The sequence below is a fragment of the Episyrphus balteatus genome, chromosome 1 (assembly GCF_945859705.1).
Source record: "Episyrphus balteatus chromosome 1, idEpiBalt1.1, whole genome shotgun sequence".
Classification (NCBI taxonomy): Eukaryota; Metazoa; Arthropoda; class Insecta; order Diptera; family Syrphidae; genus Episyrphus; species Episyrphus balteatus.
In genome coordinates, this window is record NC_079134.1 from 132368961 (window position 1) to 132386314 (window position 17354).

A 17354-nucleotide genomic window follows, 5' to 3' on the forward strand; every position below is an offset into this window, starting at 1 on the left:
TTTTTTTTTTTAAAGTATTAAAAACAAATAGAGAGTTTTTTAATACATTAACAAAATATATTTTTATATTAAATAACATAAAATAAAAAAATAACACAAATTAAAAATTAAAAAAAAAAAATGTTCCGTTTTCAAAGCAAAATATTACACTGGCCAACACATACAAATTTTCCAGAGTGTTGTTTATCATTTCTTACTAAATTTTGGGTACTGATTCCGAAAACAACATTAGTTTTTTTCTAGCAGCTCTAGTTCTTGATTTATTCATACATGAAAAAGCATAGAAATTCATACAAATTTTTTTTGTTAGTTTTTTTTTATGTAAAAAATTTTTTTTTTTATTTTTATTTTACTTACTGAACCAAAATACAATACATTCAAAATAAATTTTTCCAGCAAAACTTTAAAAACTCTTGTAATAATAAAATCTAAAAAAAAATTACCCCAAAATGCAAAAAATGAAAATATCCAAAAATTTAGAGCTCCTAGAAAGCAACCAGTGTGATTTTTAAGCTAAGTGAGCCCAAATGCAATTGGTTCGACAAAAAATTTTCTGGAAAATCTTAAGGCTAGGCACACACATGCAATTTTAGTCGCTCGATTATTTAGTCGCAAAAATGGATCACACGGATTTCAATGCCGGTGAACACACATGCTTCCCGCGATTAAAAATTTAAAAATTGTGTCTACAGTCATTAACATTGTTGTCATCTAATTTGCGACTGAATAATCGCGCGATCAAAATCGCATGTGTGCGCCTAGCCTAACAAACATTTAAAATAAGCATAACTTTAACATTAGTACGAAATTACCTCAAAAATGTGGAGGTAAATATTTCAAAAAATAGAGGTCGTAGAAATAAATGAATAGGATTTTTAGGTTTACTGACCCTTAATACATTAAGTTTGATATAAATTTTTCTGGAAAATTCGAATAAACGCTCAAAATGAGGAAAACTGAAAAATTAGTATGAATATCCCCCAAATATGAAAAATTAAATATTTCAAAAACTAGAGCTGCTAGAAACATTATGATTTTTGAGCTTACTGAACCTAAGTCTATAAAATTTGATATAAATCTTTCTGGAAAATTTTAAAAAATTGAAAATTGTTGGCCAGTGTTTTCTTTTGATTTTTTTTTTAATAAAATAAAACAAAAAATGGCTGGCTAGATTAATTGCAATTCTGTAGAGTTTTTGTGGGTATATTGAACTGTAAAAATCTTAATTAATATAAGAAATTCTGTCCATATATTTTTGTTTATCGTTCATTTTCTCAAAAAAAAACAATGCTTTTTTTTTCAAATTCATGTATGGAATGTTTTCGGAAAATGTTATTGATGTTTTTTTTTGGGCAATAATTATCGACTGCTGTGATATCGATGATCTAAGAAAATGATGCTTTTCTGTTAAAAAAAATGATTTTTTCAACGTGGAGTCTGAAGTCAATGGATTCAAAATAAGAATTTGAAACTGAATAAACAATATTGCAGTTTAGCCGGTAAATTTTTTTTTTTAAAGTCAATTGAATAAAAATACAAGATAATTCGAATATTTTGTGTAGTGGTAATGAATATCATAGCGTAATGCACATCACTAATAAAAATGTAATCTTATTCAATTGTAATCAAAGATCATGAATTTTGAAAATAGTAGCGTGTATCTAAGAACTTGCAAATAACCAAACTATCAAATAGTTATTTTTAAGAACTTTCCGAAAATCTAAAAAAGAAAACCCCGTAAGCTTAGGGAGAGAAAACTTTTCGAGAAAATCAAACTTTCAAGATCAACAGTCTGTAAGCGTCTTTCATGCTAATTTCATTACAATTTACTAAAAAAACAATAAAAGCGAAACCATGCGAGCAAAATAAAACTTATTAAAACATGCAAATAATTAAACTTAGGCAAAAAATAAAGCAAGCAATAAAATAAAAGAAACATTAAACTTGTCCATTCGACTTCTTTATTCAGAGTGTGACTTAAACATAGAACATAATCATTTTCTTAAGATAAGAGAGCTTTCACAAGAACGTTATTCAACAGTACAAAATATTTTACATAAGAACAGCTTAAAAATCATTCGATTTCTTGAGAAAGAATTTTGCATTAAGCTCTTTTATATTTGAACAGTTAATATTTCGATAGAAACATATGCATTATAAAAAGCTTTTCTTGCTCTCAATAAAAATAATAAAGTGGATTATGAACATGAAACATAATATCGTAAATAAGCGTTGCCGTACGTTATTATATTAATGTCACATTTAAAATAATATATTATATTGCATGTAAGAGATGAAATCTCTTACAGCTCGGCCATTCTGACGTTAAATCGTCCTCGATTTACGATATCATGTTTTTACATAAATACAATATTAAGATATTATAAAATAAAGTTTAGATAGGTATATTAAATAAAATTAATAATTAGGTACATTTTTCATTTAAATTTAGTAATACATATGAATGTGTATGGGTAATTCCATGAAAAAGTGGACACGAATTTTGAACAAATTATGCAGTATTTTTTACTTTTTTTATTAGCAAATTACTATTTACAAACAGCAACTCTTTTTGCAAGTTGCAAGCAAAGATTCTTTGTTGTATTCCCTTATGGATAATAATCTTAAAGCATTTTTATAGCATAAGCTTGCCAACAACAGAAGAATTTCAGATGAAAATGACGGAAAAACAAGGAAACTAAAAACATGATGAGTCTAATAGTGACGATGACAACACCCCCTCGTTATTGGTAAAATAAATTAACATTTAAGCAAGCTTCGTTACACAATATTCGATTTAAAAAAAACTTGAGTGAAAATGCATCTTTTCTTTACATTTACAACCACAAATCACAGGTAACATGAGTTACCAAAATAATGTAACGTGAGTTACCTAAATATTTTAAAATTTTTCCTCGAAATATTGGAAAAATGTTTGGTTTTGTCACTTATATTAAAAGCTTGTAATTTTTTATGTATGGAATCTTCATTAAAAACAAATAAAGATTCTTAATTTCACATAAAAACTTCATACTGTCGGACTCTTAAAATTCATGTCCGATTTTTGTAACGTGAGTTACCATCAAACTTTTATTTTTCCCAAGCAAATGTTAAAAATAAAGTAAATTTATTTAGTTAATTATGAAAGTAATAGTTATGCTCCATTCATGGATTGTAATTTCGTATCAATTTCCATTAAAATTGACAAAAAAAAAATGATTTATGTGTTGGAAATTTTTGTGAATGTAACGTGAGTTACCATGGAATTGCCCGTATTTATTTCAATTTACATAGTAATTAATTTCATTTTTCAGTATTTTCATTTATAAGATTACTTTCATTGAACAGAACTTATTATTCTTTGATTTCTAATAATATTTGTATATTTTTTCATTAATCGATTTTGTTTTGTTTTCGTTTGTTTTCTTTTGAAAAAAAAAATTTTTTTGTTCATTTTCTTTTGATTAGTTACATTATTTAATTACGATGATTTTTGTTTTTTAGATAATGATTGACATTTTTCTAGTTTAACATATTTAAAAAAAAAATTATAAGAAATTTAGCAATAAAAGATTTAAAATTATTAAAGATTGATGCATGCAAATAGATGGCTTATTTAAAAAAATAGGGTTTCATATTTTCTGGACAGCAAACGCCTTCGTATGGTATACGAGAAACTTGCAAATTTTTCAAATCCTTAATTAAGTATCGGTCGTTTGGCAAAATTTTGACGACCTCATAAGGTCCTTTATATTTAGGTAGAAATTTTTTATTCAGCCCGGGAGTGTTTACAGTATTTTTAATTAAAACAAGATTGCCAATTGCATATTTAATCGGATTTTTGTGACGTTTATCAAAAATAATTTTATTGTTTTCCTGACTCCTAACTGTTTTTTCGTTTGCCTGCGCTCTAAGTTCTTTTAAGTCTCTAGGTTTTGGTTCGATAATGTTTTCTTCCAAATAATCTTTGATGTTATCTTTAATAATACCCTTTTGATCAACTCCAAAAAGTAGCATGCTCGGACTTACACCTGTGCTTTTATTTATTGTATTGTTTAAGGCAAATTCAACGCTTTGCAAAGATTTAACCCAACAACTCGAATCAATTTCACTCTCTTTCGAAAGCATGGGGGTAAGGCACCTATTGACCCTTTCAACTTGGCCATTTGATTGCGGTGAACTTGTTGCAACTTTGATGTGCTTAATGGCATATTTTTCGCAAAAAGTTGAAAAGTCATCAGACGTGAAACATGTTCCCCTATCCGAAATTATACGAGTCGGTTTGCTGTAAAAAGAAAAATATGAATCGAGGCACTGAATAACTTCTTTCGTTGTTGTACTTTTTACCGCATAGGTATAATTTCGTAAATTTTGAAAAGCCGTCAACAATCACAAAAATGTGTTTTTTATTATTTTTAGTAGAAGCTGGTAAAGGACCATAATGATCAACATGGATTGTTTCAAAAGGCTTGTCTCCTTTAGGGATGTTATGTAACAACGTATCCTTTTTTCCGCTTGGTTGAGAGAAATGCATGCACTTTAAACAACTACCTATGTATTCCTTAATTTTCTTTTTCATATTAGGGAACCAATATGTTTTCCTCAAAAAATTAAAGCATTTTTCTACACCCAAATGGCATAATGCTTCGTGATGAGTTTGAATGACATTTCTCTCCATATTTGAAGAAACATAAAAAAATGGTTGTTTATTGATTTTTCGATAAACGAGCCCATTAATAAGCTCATAAGAGGGGCTATCCCTTTGCTCCAACATCTCAACAATTCTTTTCAAAACTGGATCCTTTCCTTGAGCTGCAGCCAATGCGTGTTCAAAGGACTCAGTTTCAACAGTTAAGATATTGTGGCACCTGCTAAGCGCGTCGACATGACCCATCCTCTTTCCATCTCTATGTTCGATGACGTAGTCAAAATCTGAAAGCTCTAAGGCCCATCGAGAAATTCTCGGATTCAAAATCTTTTTATTTAGAGTTTGGGTCAGCGACTTGCAGTCGGTGACAATTTTAAATCTGATTCCCGTTAAATAAATTCGGAACCTTCTTAAGGCATAAATTATAGCGAGTGTTTCCAATTCGTAAGAATGGTATCTTGATTCCTGATCAGTTGAACGCTTCGAAAAAAAGAAAATCGGATGAAATTGATTGTCATCTTGACGTTGCAACAACACAGCGCCAAAGCCTATACTACTCGCGTCACAGTGTAGTTCCGTATCGGCGGTAGGATTAAAAATTCTTAAAAGAGGAGCACTCAAAAGCTTTTCTTTTAATAAATTAAAAGTATCTAATTGTTTTGCACCGAATTCAAATTTCGCGTCTTTTTTCAAAAGGTCGTTTAAAGGTTGAGCTAATAAAGAAAAGTCTTTAATAAACTTGCGAAAGTAAGAACAAAGGCCTATAAATGAGTGCAATTTCTTTTGATTTGTTGGTATGGGGAAGTCCGAGACGGCTTTTAAACCATCACTATTCGCACCAATACCATTTGCCGAAACTTCGTACCCGAGATATTTAATTTTTTCGTACATAAATACGCACTTATCAAGACGTAGTTGTAAGTTTTTTTCTGAAATAATATCTAAAACTTTCTTCAAAATCATAAAGTGTTCATCTTTAGTTTCGGATGCAATCAACAAGTCATCAATATAAACTAAGAGCTTCCCATCACCAATAAGTTCTTTAAAAGTTTTATTGATGAAGCGTTGAAAAACCGAGGGGGCGTTTTTCAACCCGAAAGGCATACGCATATATTCGAATTGCCCCATAGGTGTTACAAATGATGTAAACTTTATAGAGTCCTCGGCCATTTTCACATGGTGAAAACCGCTTTTGAGGTCGAGGAGTGAAAAATATTTTTTATTTCGTAATCTATCTAAGTGGTCCTCAATAAGTGGTAATGGAAAGTTATCTTTCACGGTAATTTTATTTAAATTGCGGTAATCAACGCATAGCCGCAATTCACCTGTTTTCTTTCGAGTCAACACAATTGGGGAAGCAAAAGGAGAATTACTCTCACGAATTACATTATTTGCAAGCAAATCGTCTAAAATTTTTTGCAATTCAATTTTATGAGAAAAAGGTAGACGTCGAGGCGCGCAATTAAAATAACTGTTAGGATCAGATAAAACAATTTTCATTTCATAATCATCCGGATAATTTGCATTACTTTTTGAAACACTCTCGGAAACTAAACTTTTAATTTTAACTTTATCATAATAATTTAAATTTTCATTAATTTTTAACGAAATATCATCATGCACATCGCAAACATCAATTTTTAAAATTTTGTCTTCAAAATCTAAATCATCGAGATCATATTGGGTAAAAGCGGGTGAGATGGCATACCTTTTTTGTTTTTGGCATATTTTTCAAAGTAAACCACATTTAATATTTCTAACAACGCAAAAATGTTTTATATTTAATATCCAACGTATAATTATGTTTTAGAGAATTTTATATTTTTAGTTTATATTTTTAAATTAATAAAGCAAAAAAGCTTAAAAAAAACCATCTCCCCCTTTAGGGTGGGTGAGATGGCATACCTTGGTAGGTGAGATGGTGCATGAGTTTGTTTTAGGTTTCTATTGCCACATTCATTGCACAAATAGTTAACCGATATGCAGGAGTGAAGCACCAATGCATGCCATATAATAGATTGCAACTAGTCATCTTTTTTATAAAAATGTTGGATTAAAAAGTTGGTTTTCCTTCAAATTTGAAGCTATTTAGTTTTTACTTGTTTTTTAAGTTAAAAGAATGTTTTATATGTCAACGAAGCAATAAATACAAATTATGTCAATGCAAACGTTTAAAAAGTTCACATACACAACCTCATTCTAAATTTTGTGTTTTAATGAAAACACAAATTACGAGTAGGTACTTAAAAAAAATATTTTGAGGGTGATATGGCACATGCTAACACTATACTCAAGTAAAAAAAATTAGCACGGAATGCACCATTTCACCCGCAAAAAACTGCGCCATTTCACCTTTTTTCGCATGATTCCTATTTGTAAGCACACATAAAAAGCAGATAGAACTACAGCTCAGATTTCACATGCAATGCATAACTTATAAACTCTTGTATGTATTAGTGTATCAAGGGCTTCTAAGATCCCAACGACTCACAAAATATCAGAACAAAAAAAAAGAACAAAAAAAAAAAATTCGAAAAAAATCATCACATGATTTGCTTTGAAATTTTTTTTTATTTTTTGTATCACAGTCAAAGAAACGAATACTGGCTACTTCGATTTAAAATATTTAAAGAAAGCTAAAAATAATTTTCATACATTTTTAGAGCAATAAATGTACAAAATATTTAAAGTGCGCCATCCCTCCCGCCGCGCCATCTCACCCACTTTTACCCTTTATCATCATTTTCAAAATCTTTTTCATAATCTTTTTCATCATATTTATCATAATCATTTTCATCATAATTTGTTTGTTCTTTAATAATTTTCGTATTTGTTTCATTAACAACTAATTTAACGTTAGATTTAAGCAAAAAATCTCGTCCTTAGACAAGTGGATCTTTCATAGTTCCATCATTAACAACATAAACACATAAATTGACAAGTTCACAATTAAAATTAACAAAACATGCAAATTTACCTAAAATATTCAGTCTTGAGTTATTAATACCATAAAAACCATAATTCGGTGGTTCCAAAGAAGTCCTCATAAAAGGTGGCACGTATCGCCGTTGGACAAAACTGATGGGGCTGCCGGTATCTATAGTTGTCATCAAATGCATGTTACCTCGAACATTTTCTGCTTCAGGACTTGTAAACTGGAACTCCAAAACTCCATGGAAGTCATTCAACAGTGTTGCAATATCGGTTGTAGATAGTTGGTTATCTTTTTGAACCATAAGCACAGAAGATGATTTGGGGCAATAGCTTACAGTATGGCCCACCATACCGCAACGAAAGCATGAGCCTTTTGGTCGACGGGGTTTTGGGCATTTTGGTGAAATGTGGCCCAACTCGTTGCAATTGTAGCATTTAATTTTTGTGTCGACTCGAGGCAAAGGCTTTGATTGCTGCACAGGCCTATTGAACGAGGAAGTCGATGGTTGAAATTCAGACTTCATTTTTTCGTATCTTCGAAGTATGGTTTTCAACTCAGCTATTGTGTTTGCCGTAAGCATAAGCTGCTTGTTGAAAACGGAATCTAGAATTCCCTTTATGATATAAGCAATCACGTCTTGCTCGTCGATTTCGGTTGAAGAAGCTATCTCCTGCATAGCCAGGACGTATTGTTGGAAACTTTCATCCTTATGTTTCCTTCGCTTTCGCAACGCATTATGCACATCGGTCGCGGTGGTATGCTGGTGAAATTCTGTCAAAAGCGCAGACTTAAGCTCGATCCACGAGCGAAATGACTTTGACCTTGCGAATAATTTTGCTGTACCCCTGAGCAATCGCTTAAAATAAATAAATGATTCGGACTCACTTAAGTGGTAGGTGACAACAGCATCCTCAATATTCTCAATCCATTTTGTGATCGGGTATTCATCATCACCAGAGAACGTAGGCAACGAATCTTCGATGTCACGTGCTGTGCATCCAGCTGTAGGACGAACTTCTCTAGCAGGGCTATGGCTATTTAGTTCAGCCAATCGTTTTTCGAGCGCCCGAATTTCTTCCTTTTTACGAAGCACCTCATGAAGTCTATCTAATCGTTGTTGGACTAAATTTTCTTCGTTGTCCAAATTGTCAGCGTCGCCATCGTCGTCACCTTCACCATCATCATCATTCACAGCATCAGCAGGGAATAAACCCTCGAGTTCATTTGGCTCAAGTAAAGCAATGGCTTCATTTAAGCGTGCCTTAAGCGCAGATTTTAAGCCAAGTGTGGATAAATCCATTTCAGCCAATTTTAATTTAAGATTTTGAACCGTGGAATTTTCCACAAATCTCGACGCACGTGCAGTAGCATTCATCTTTACACATGCGATTTTTCACAAAAAAAAATTTGACAAAATTTAAGCAAATAAACTACGTTCAAGTTCTTAATCTCACTTCTGATTAATTGTAAGCGTCTTTCATGCTAATTTCATTACAATTTACTAAAAAAACAATAAAAGCGAAACCATGCGAGCAAAATAAAACTTATTAAAACATGCAAATAATTAAACTTAGGCAAAAAATAAAGCAAGCAATAAAATAAAAGAAACATTAAACTTGTCCATTCGACTTCTTTATTCAGAGTGTGACTTAAACATAGAACATAATCATTTTCTTAAGATAAGAGAGCTTTCACAAGAACGTTATTCAACAGTACAAAATATTTAACATAAGAACAGCTTAAAAATCATTCGATTTCTTGAGAAAGAATTTTGCATTAAGCTCTTTTATATTTGAACAGTTAATATTTCGATAGAAACATATGCATTATAAAAAGCTTTTCTTGCTCTCAATAAAAATAATAAAGTGGATTATGAACATGAAACATAATATCGTAAATAAGCGTTGCCGTACGTTATTATATTAATGTCACATTTAAAATAATATATTAGGTATATTGCATGTAAGAGATGAAATCTCTTACAAGTCAATAATGTAGTTATGGCTCAATGTGTTTGTAATATGTTGTACAATTTTATAAAAATTGAGGTATCAAAAGGGATACAGGTCCAAATTTAACTTTCTGTGAGATTGATATGACTTTAAAAAAATGCATATGTTTACATTTTTTTTTTTAATTAAGTTTTAGTTTGAATAAGAATATAAGTGGTTACTCGGGTTTGTTAAAAAAAAATCACAACGGTCAACAAGGGGGATACAAACTTAAAATAAGAGACCTTAAGATTCGAATTTCTATTTTAGCTCTTCAAAGATAAGGCCATTTGAAAAATTTATTTTTTTTAAACCCATTAATTTTTTCCGTTGTGTATTGAGATAGTTTAAATTTTAAAAGATTAAAATGTTGATAATGATAAAAATTACCATTAAAAATGAATGGGTAAAATTAGTCAGTGATATAAATTTTTTATTTATGGCTTAATTTGTTCAATAGAAAAAAATGATACGTATACGCCACAGTGACTTAAATTTTTTTAAGCTACTTTTTTTTGGTTTTGAAATTTTTTAAGGATTTGGTTTAAGCGACCTAGAAAACATACGACTAACATGTTCGCACCCCCAGATAAGAACTTTTATTTTTTGGATTTGACATTTTTTGAGGATAACTTGGAAACCCGACGTGATAGGGAAAAATTAACTTCGCATCTGGATTCAACGGCCCAAAAATTATATGATTAACATATTCACACATCCAGATCAGAGAAAAAACCTGACGTGATGGCATGGGGCAAAACGGTCTTCGGATTCGGTTTCAGCGACCCAAAAACTGTATGAAAAACATAGCGCAACTCCAGGTCAGAACTTTTTTTTTGTGGCTGCGTTGTAATTAGTTATTGCTCACATTTTTTTCGAAAAAAAAAAAAATATTTAACATGTTTTAAAAAGACAATAAAGACTAAAATATCAACTTTTCAAAAAATCAGAAAAAAATCAGGATTACGTACAACACCTAAATATTGAACTGTTATCAGCACACTCTTTAAATTTCACAACGTTAATGTTATAAACAAGTGGAACAAATTTAGCGGATGGGCTGTCCGAAAATCGAAAAAAATCTTTTTAATTGTTTTGAATTTTTTTTTGTGGTAACTCACTGTTCCTTTATTTTTATCTTTAACAACCAGTCGAAAATCTACCGGATTTCCCCTACAATACGTTAATATAAATCAAAAAAAGTAAATTCCATACCACAACCAATCCCACCCTCCCACATAGAACGTGTGATTTTGGTTAGAACGAAATATGTCATCATCAGCTGTTTTCTTTCTCTTTTTTGTATTTTCTTTACCTTTTTGTTTCTCTTGTCAAAATGAAAACCCATATCTTTGACTCCCACAATGACAGCCATCTATTGGGTAAAATAAATCAAACTTGAACTCGCTCAATACCAATTAGTGTCAAGGACATCTTTTTTTTTTCTCTGTAGTCTGTGCCATTGTACTTTCATTCATAGCCGGTCACTCTATTAATTGCATGAAAACAAACAAAAAAGCTTGGTCTCAAGGATTGACACAATATCGAAAACATTTTGAATTACATATTATACCCATGCTGTGACTGACACATCGTGAATGTGAAATGTCAAGTTGTTGTATATAGATCACAATATAAACGCAATTAATTGCATTTTAACATTTATTTCACAGAAAAAAAATATATATATCTCAAGTTTTCCACTTCAGGACCAGCAAATATCTCGAATTGATACTCATTCAGCTAACTGATTGAATAGAATTGCTCACAACAGGTCGAAAAATATTATATTTCTATGTGTGAATTAGATTTTGATTGAGGTTGAGGGCGTCATAAAAACCATCTTGGTCAGTTTTAGAAGGTTTGAGTATTCACATGTAGGGGGTGGGATTCGAAAATGTCAATTGGCTAATGGAAAATGTATCCAATTCCGACCTATATAATGGGTTTAGAAGAATATATTTTTTCTTTCATTCCATTCAAAGTGCAAACACTCTGGGTGTTCTGAATAATGTATGAGCCCTACACAACTGTCCTGTATTGATATGGGTGATGAACTGTCATAAAAATTATTGATTTTGTTTACTCTTGAAATATTTTCTATGTTTCTATTTTTAGAGTTGGAATATGTCAATATTTTCTTTAAATTGCTGGAAAAATAATAATTTAATATTTTTTTTATTTTTTGTTGTTAAATTGGCATCATTTTTTTCTTTAGAGGGAAAGTTATTGTATTGGATTTATTTAAGATTTTTTTTCACACTTATGCAGATTTTTTGATTTTTCTACTTAAAAATTTTTGTTTATTTAAATTTGATTCTTTTCTGGGTTATTTGACATTAAAAATGGTGAATGGTTGAGATGGGATTCATATTGTCGCCTGTCAGTTGACATTGGGCATGACTGCAAAATAAAAACAATGATCTTTGTCTTAAAAAAAGAAAAGTTTATCACATATTTTTATTTCACTTGGGCTTCACAATAAATACACTCGTACATATACAAACATTGTTTGTTAAATGACGGTTTCCATTTAACACTCGAAAAATGGGTTTATTGTAGTTTTCAAAAAGGTTTCAAAATATTAAAGTTGATCCTAGAATCCTAGAAAGATATTAATTTAAATTAAAAAAAGGGTACACGGAAGAGCTGAAAAAAATCCGGATGTAATAAAAAAAGACCTCGTTTGCCTAAAACCGATATTTTCAGAACTTCGCTTACAATTCATGTTTAGTTTTTTGCCTCTTCTGAAAAATCGACTCTTTTGGGTTACGAGGTATTAGAACTACAGCCACGATATATTATTTTTTCTATGCAATATGTATTGAATTTATCATTAAACATTTAGTTGCATTGAAAAATTGCCAACAAGAAAAAATTACTGTTTATATTTTAAAGAAAAGTATTTTTTGTTGGTGAATTTTTTTTTGGAAATTAAGGGTACTGCAAAACCTTAAATTAAAAAAAATACGATTTATATATTTTCATGAAAAAAGCTTAAGTATCGGTTTTATTTGTTTAAAAAAAAGAGGTTGTCTGTAAAGCCGGTTTACGGACGATGATTTTACGTGATAACGTCGTCAGAAAACAGGTTGTGTGCTTTTGTTTAAAATGAGTCAATTGAAGCGTTTACTTATTTCAAACAATCATAATTTACAAGAAAAAGCTAAAAAAAAAAATACCTTTTTTATTTTCTCATTATTTTAATTTTTTATTTTTAAAAACTTACAAAAAAAATTATGCAATTTAAAAGCCAAGTATTTCTTCTTAAGAATAAAACCATTTTTAAATTTGTACAATGCGCAAAAAGTATAAAAATAATTTATTGAAAATAATCATTTTCATCAAAAAAAGCAAAAAAATCATCTTCTCACGTCATTAATTCCATTTTTTTCCCAAACAACCTATACAAAATTTTATACCATCTGAAAGCTTATTGTCTTAGCTCAAAATATATCTATCGATCAGGACTAGTGATGGGCAAATACCCGGTATATACCATTTGTGGGTTTATACCCTGGGTATATACCGGGTATTTACCAAAACGAGGGTAAAAACGGGTATTTACTTATAATCGCTACAAATTCGATTGTTTGTCATCAGGGCCCTGTTTCAGAGCTACTACATCAACTACATCAGCTACATCAGCAACCTCAAAAGCCAATAGTTGAGTCCGATTGAAATTCGGGAAATATTTCTTATATGGTTTAAATAGTGTAAATGTTCAAAAAATGCTTCGTGAAGTCCAACAGGCCTCCGCAATTAATGTTTAAAGTCATTGATGAAGCTGATGTAAACAGTGTATTAAGCTCTGAAATAGACTCCTTATATTATATAAACATGACAGGGGCACACTTGTTCGGTCTTCTTGATTGAGGTTATTTTGTTGTGTTAAATTTTGAAGGAAAAAACAATTAATTTTTTTGTTCACCCACGTTTATTAGTGTTTGTTTTTCAAAAACGGATGTAAAGTTTTAAATGATATTTTCAGAGTTATGACGTTATGAGCAAGAAAAAAGTAATTTAAGCAAAATCCGCTTAAATTGAAACGGCTTGAAAACGGCCCTATTTATAAAAAAGTTTTATTTAATTAAAGACACTAGCGGAAAAATTAAAATTAAAAAATTAAAGTTTCTAGTTTTGAGAGATCATAATGATTTTTTTTCAAGCTACATGTTCGGCTCAATCCTATTAAATCGAAAAAAAAGAAAATTGGAAATTTTTTATTTTTTTTTTTGGTCTAAAAACTTGGAAAAAATCTTTCCAGCTTAACCCCAATATGGATCGGATAACTTGTTTATCCAGCTTAAATTTTCTTTTTTAAAGTTTGATTTCGACGCTGAGATATCGATTTTAGAACGGGAAAGGATCTTTTTGGCTTTAGATCAATAAATCAGCATCCGCTGATTGCACAAGAAAAGGAGTGTTTTGAAATCTTCAATAAATTTCATACAAAAATCTAGTGTGAAGCAGTTACGTGGGATAGTTATGATCCCCTCGACATCGAGATCATAACAGCGCCGAGAAAAAGGAAGAAGAAGAATTGATTTGGAATGTTTCAATGTTTTTAAGCTTCCGTTTGTTACAATAAGTTGAAGGCTAAAATTGATTTGGGGTGTTTCGACCCACTCACGCCCCTCCCCTGACCACCAAAATATTGTGTTGACGTCTGAACTACATATGTGTACAAAGTTTCAGCTTGATACGATAATCGGAAGTCGGTCAAAATTAACTTCTTCGATTTTATTACATTGCTAGTTAGTTTGTTTGTTACAAGTGAAGCTAATAAAAGCTTATTAAAAATACAAGTATTGATTGAAAACGTTCTAAAGGGCATGTAATGGAATTTATGCAAAAAATATTTCTTGACATCACTCCTCCCCCTAGTGGGATTTTTCATTTTCGTCTGTAAATCGTAAATACCCTCATTTTGGGTATATACCCGCCGTTTGGGTATTTACCCGGTATAAACCCGGTAAATACCCATTTATAAATACCCACCCGATTGGTATATACCCGAGGCACATCACTAATCAGGACTATAAGACATCTACAAAAAGAGCTAGAATTTTTTGAACTCGATCAAATTTCACTAAAAAAAGCAAAAAAACATTTATATTTATGTTCTCACGCTATGGAATCGATTTTTTTGTTGACAACCTATAAACAATTTTATACCATGTGAAAGCTTATTATTTCACCTTTCATATGTTGTATCAATCTCATTTCAAAAATGCGAGAAGTAGAATTTTTTAAAGTCAATCATGTCGAATTTCCAGACTGAGATTACGGTACTTCCCACACTGGTGGCTGTTCGGGGGGCAACAGATCTCCACTGGTGTTTTGAGGTTTTTCGCAAGTTTCTTGATTTAACATTGTGTAGTTTGTAGTTAGTCTACCGTTATGTGAGATATACCAAATGAAAGATAATTGTATCAGGATGCTCATAAAAGTTTAATAAAATTTCTATCTGCTCTTGGTCAAAAGTTATAACCTGTTGAATTCTAAAATTTTATTTTACCGTTATCTCAAAATTGTGTTTACGAAAATGTTTGAAACTTCGCACACATTTAGTCGTGGTCATGGTCATTACTCAGTATACTTTGTTCCTGTATCTATTAAAGAAAAAAAGATAAAAATAAAAAACGATGAAAATCGGTTAGAAACGGTCAAAAAACGTGTTTTTTAAAAACTTGTTTCTTCCGTTATTCAGTCAAAACTCACTTAACGATTCCAAGTTTTTGCACATGTATGCATAAGGCCAAAACCTACATGTCCTGTAAGTTTGAGATTTTTTGAACGCTAAAAATCAAAAACTACCCAAAAATACCCCTAAAAAACAAGGTGTTTTTCAAAAACTCATATTTCGAAACTCAGAGTTTTGGAAAAATAATCCGTACTAGAAGCCTAATTTTTTTCCCTCATCTTTTATCTGGCACCTTTAGAAATGTCAAAAAAAAAGTTCCCTACCCAAAATCATCATTTTGTCATAGCCCCAACACGTGTACAACGTTCAAACAAAACGTTATAGCTTAGTTCCAAAATTTTTAAATTTTTTTTCTTAAATGCAGTTATTCTTAAATTAGTCTCATCTATCTATAGAAAAAAAATCAATTCTCTACAATTTCGCGTTTAGATTTTAGCTTAAATTTCATCTTTCCGTTTTACCCCTGTTTACCCTATTAAATGACGGAATTTTTAAAAATCCTTCATTTGGATTAAGCTTTAGGTGATTATCTTTCAAATAAGCTATATAAGTTTTTTGTATCTCTAATAGTTTATTTTTAATTTTGAATTAAATTTTGCCGCACTGCGAAAAATTTCAAGAGTAACGCTAGAAAATGGAGTTATTTTTTTGTGGTGGCTGCCATGGTTCATCGATTTATAAGACGTTACCTCGTCAAAATAAAATGCATAACTATGTTGCACATACTTGCTCCCTTTTAAGCAGTATGTCATTTAATTTCTTATATAACAAAAATAAATTTAAGAAAAAAAAAATAATAACAATCGCTGAATCCGTTTTTTGAAAATAGTTTCTTACATACACATACAAACATACATATAAAAATCTTTAATAAAAATTTTAAAAAATTATATGTCATTCGTTTTATATTTTATGCATAACTTTAACAAAAAATTCATTGATCCATTTTCCAAAAAAAAAAAAGATTTTGAAATTTTAAAGAATTCCAAAAGTAAAAGTTTATGCAAGCAAGTTGTTTATATCTACCTACATACTTAAGAATTATTTGCATAAAATCTTCAATTTGAAAGTTTTTTGATCAATACAAAAATTCAACAAAAAAAATTTGTGAACCCCTCTAATTTTATCAGTGTAGGTTGCACCAAGCCTCTTTTCAGAGTGAAAACGTGATAAATAAAATGCAAAAAAAAAGAAAAACTAATACCTTAAATCAATTTTTATAAAAGAGACAATGCAGTTTGGTTTTTTTTACTAAGATGTATTTTAAAAAGAAAATTAGGAAACAGACAATTTTTTTATAAATAATTTTGTTTTAAAAAACTTAATGCCATTTGGTAGCAATTATTTAATAACACATAAAACCAAAATATCAACGAAATTTAAAAAAAAAAGTATTTTTAATTATGTATTTTTATATACAAGTTTTCTTAATTTTAAGTTTTTATTTATAGTAAAGCTATTTTGTTTAAAAAAAATCATTAAAATTTAATAAGTTGCTTGGCAGACGAAATTCTAAAAAAAAATACAAATTCATGAACAATTCTATGAAATTTATATAAATCAAGTTCGTTGCTCAAGTCTTTTGTTTTAAATTTTTTTTTAATCGGATGATTATTTTGTTGTTGTAGAACTTGTCAAAAGCAGTAGGTACAGTGATAAGCTACTTTAAACATTGTTTATTTTACTAACCCAAATTGTATATTGGAAAATATTTCAATAGCAAAACATTCTTAAAATTAATATTATCCCCTGAAACTTTTCCTAGGGCTTTCAAATTAGATTAAAAGTCTTTTATTCTTTTATTCTTTTTATATTCTAATTACGAATAAAATTTTGAATTTATTTTCAAATATTTTTGTTTCTTTTCAGGTAAGAAATTGGATAAAATATAGACATTAATACGGTAAGCAAGTTTAAAAATACTTAAAAATTAAACTTTACTTAACTACTTAAAAATTAAAAAGAATTTCAAAAATAACTTCTTTTTTATACTTTTTTCATATAAAAATGACGAAAATGCAAATAATTTCTGTTTAGGGAAATTTTGTTTTTAAAATTTGAATTTCGGTTTCT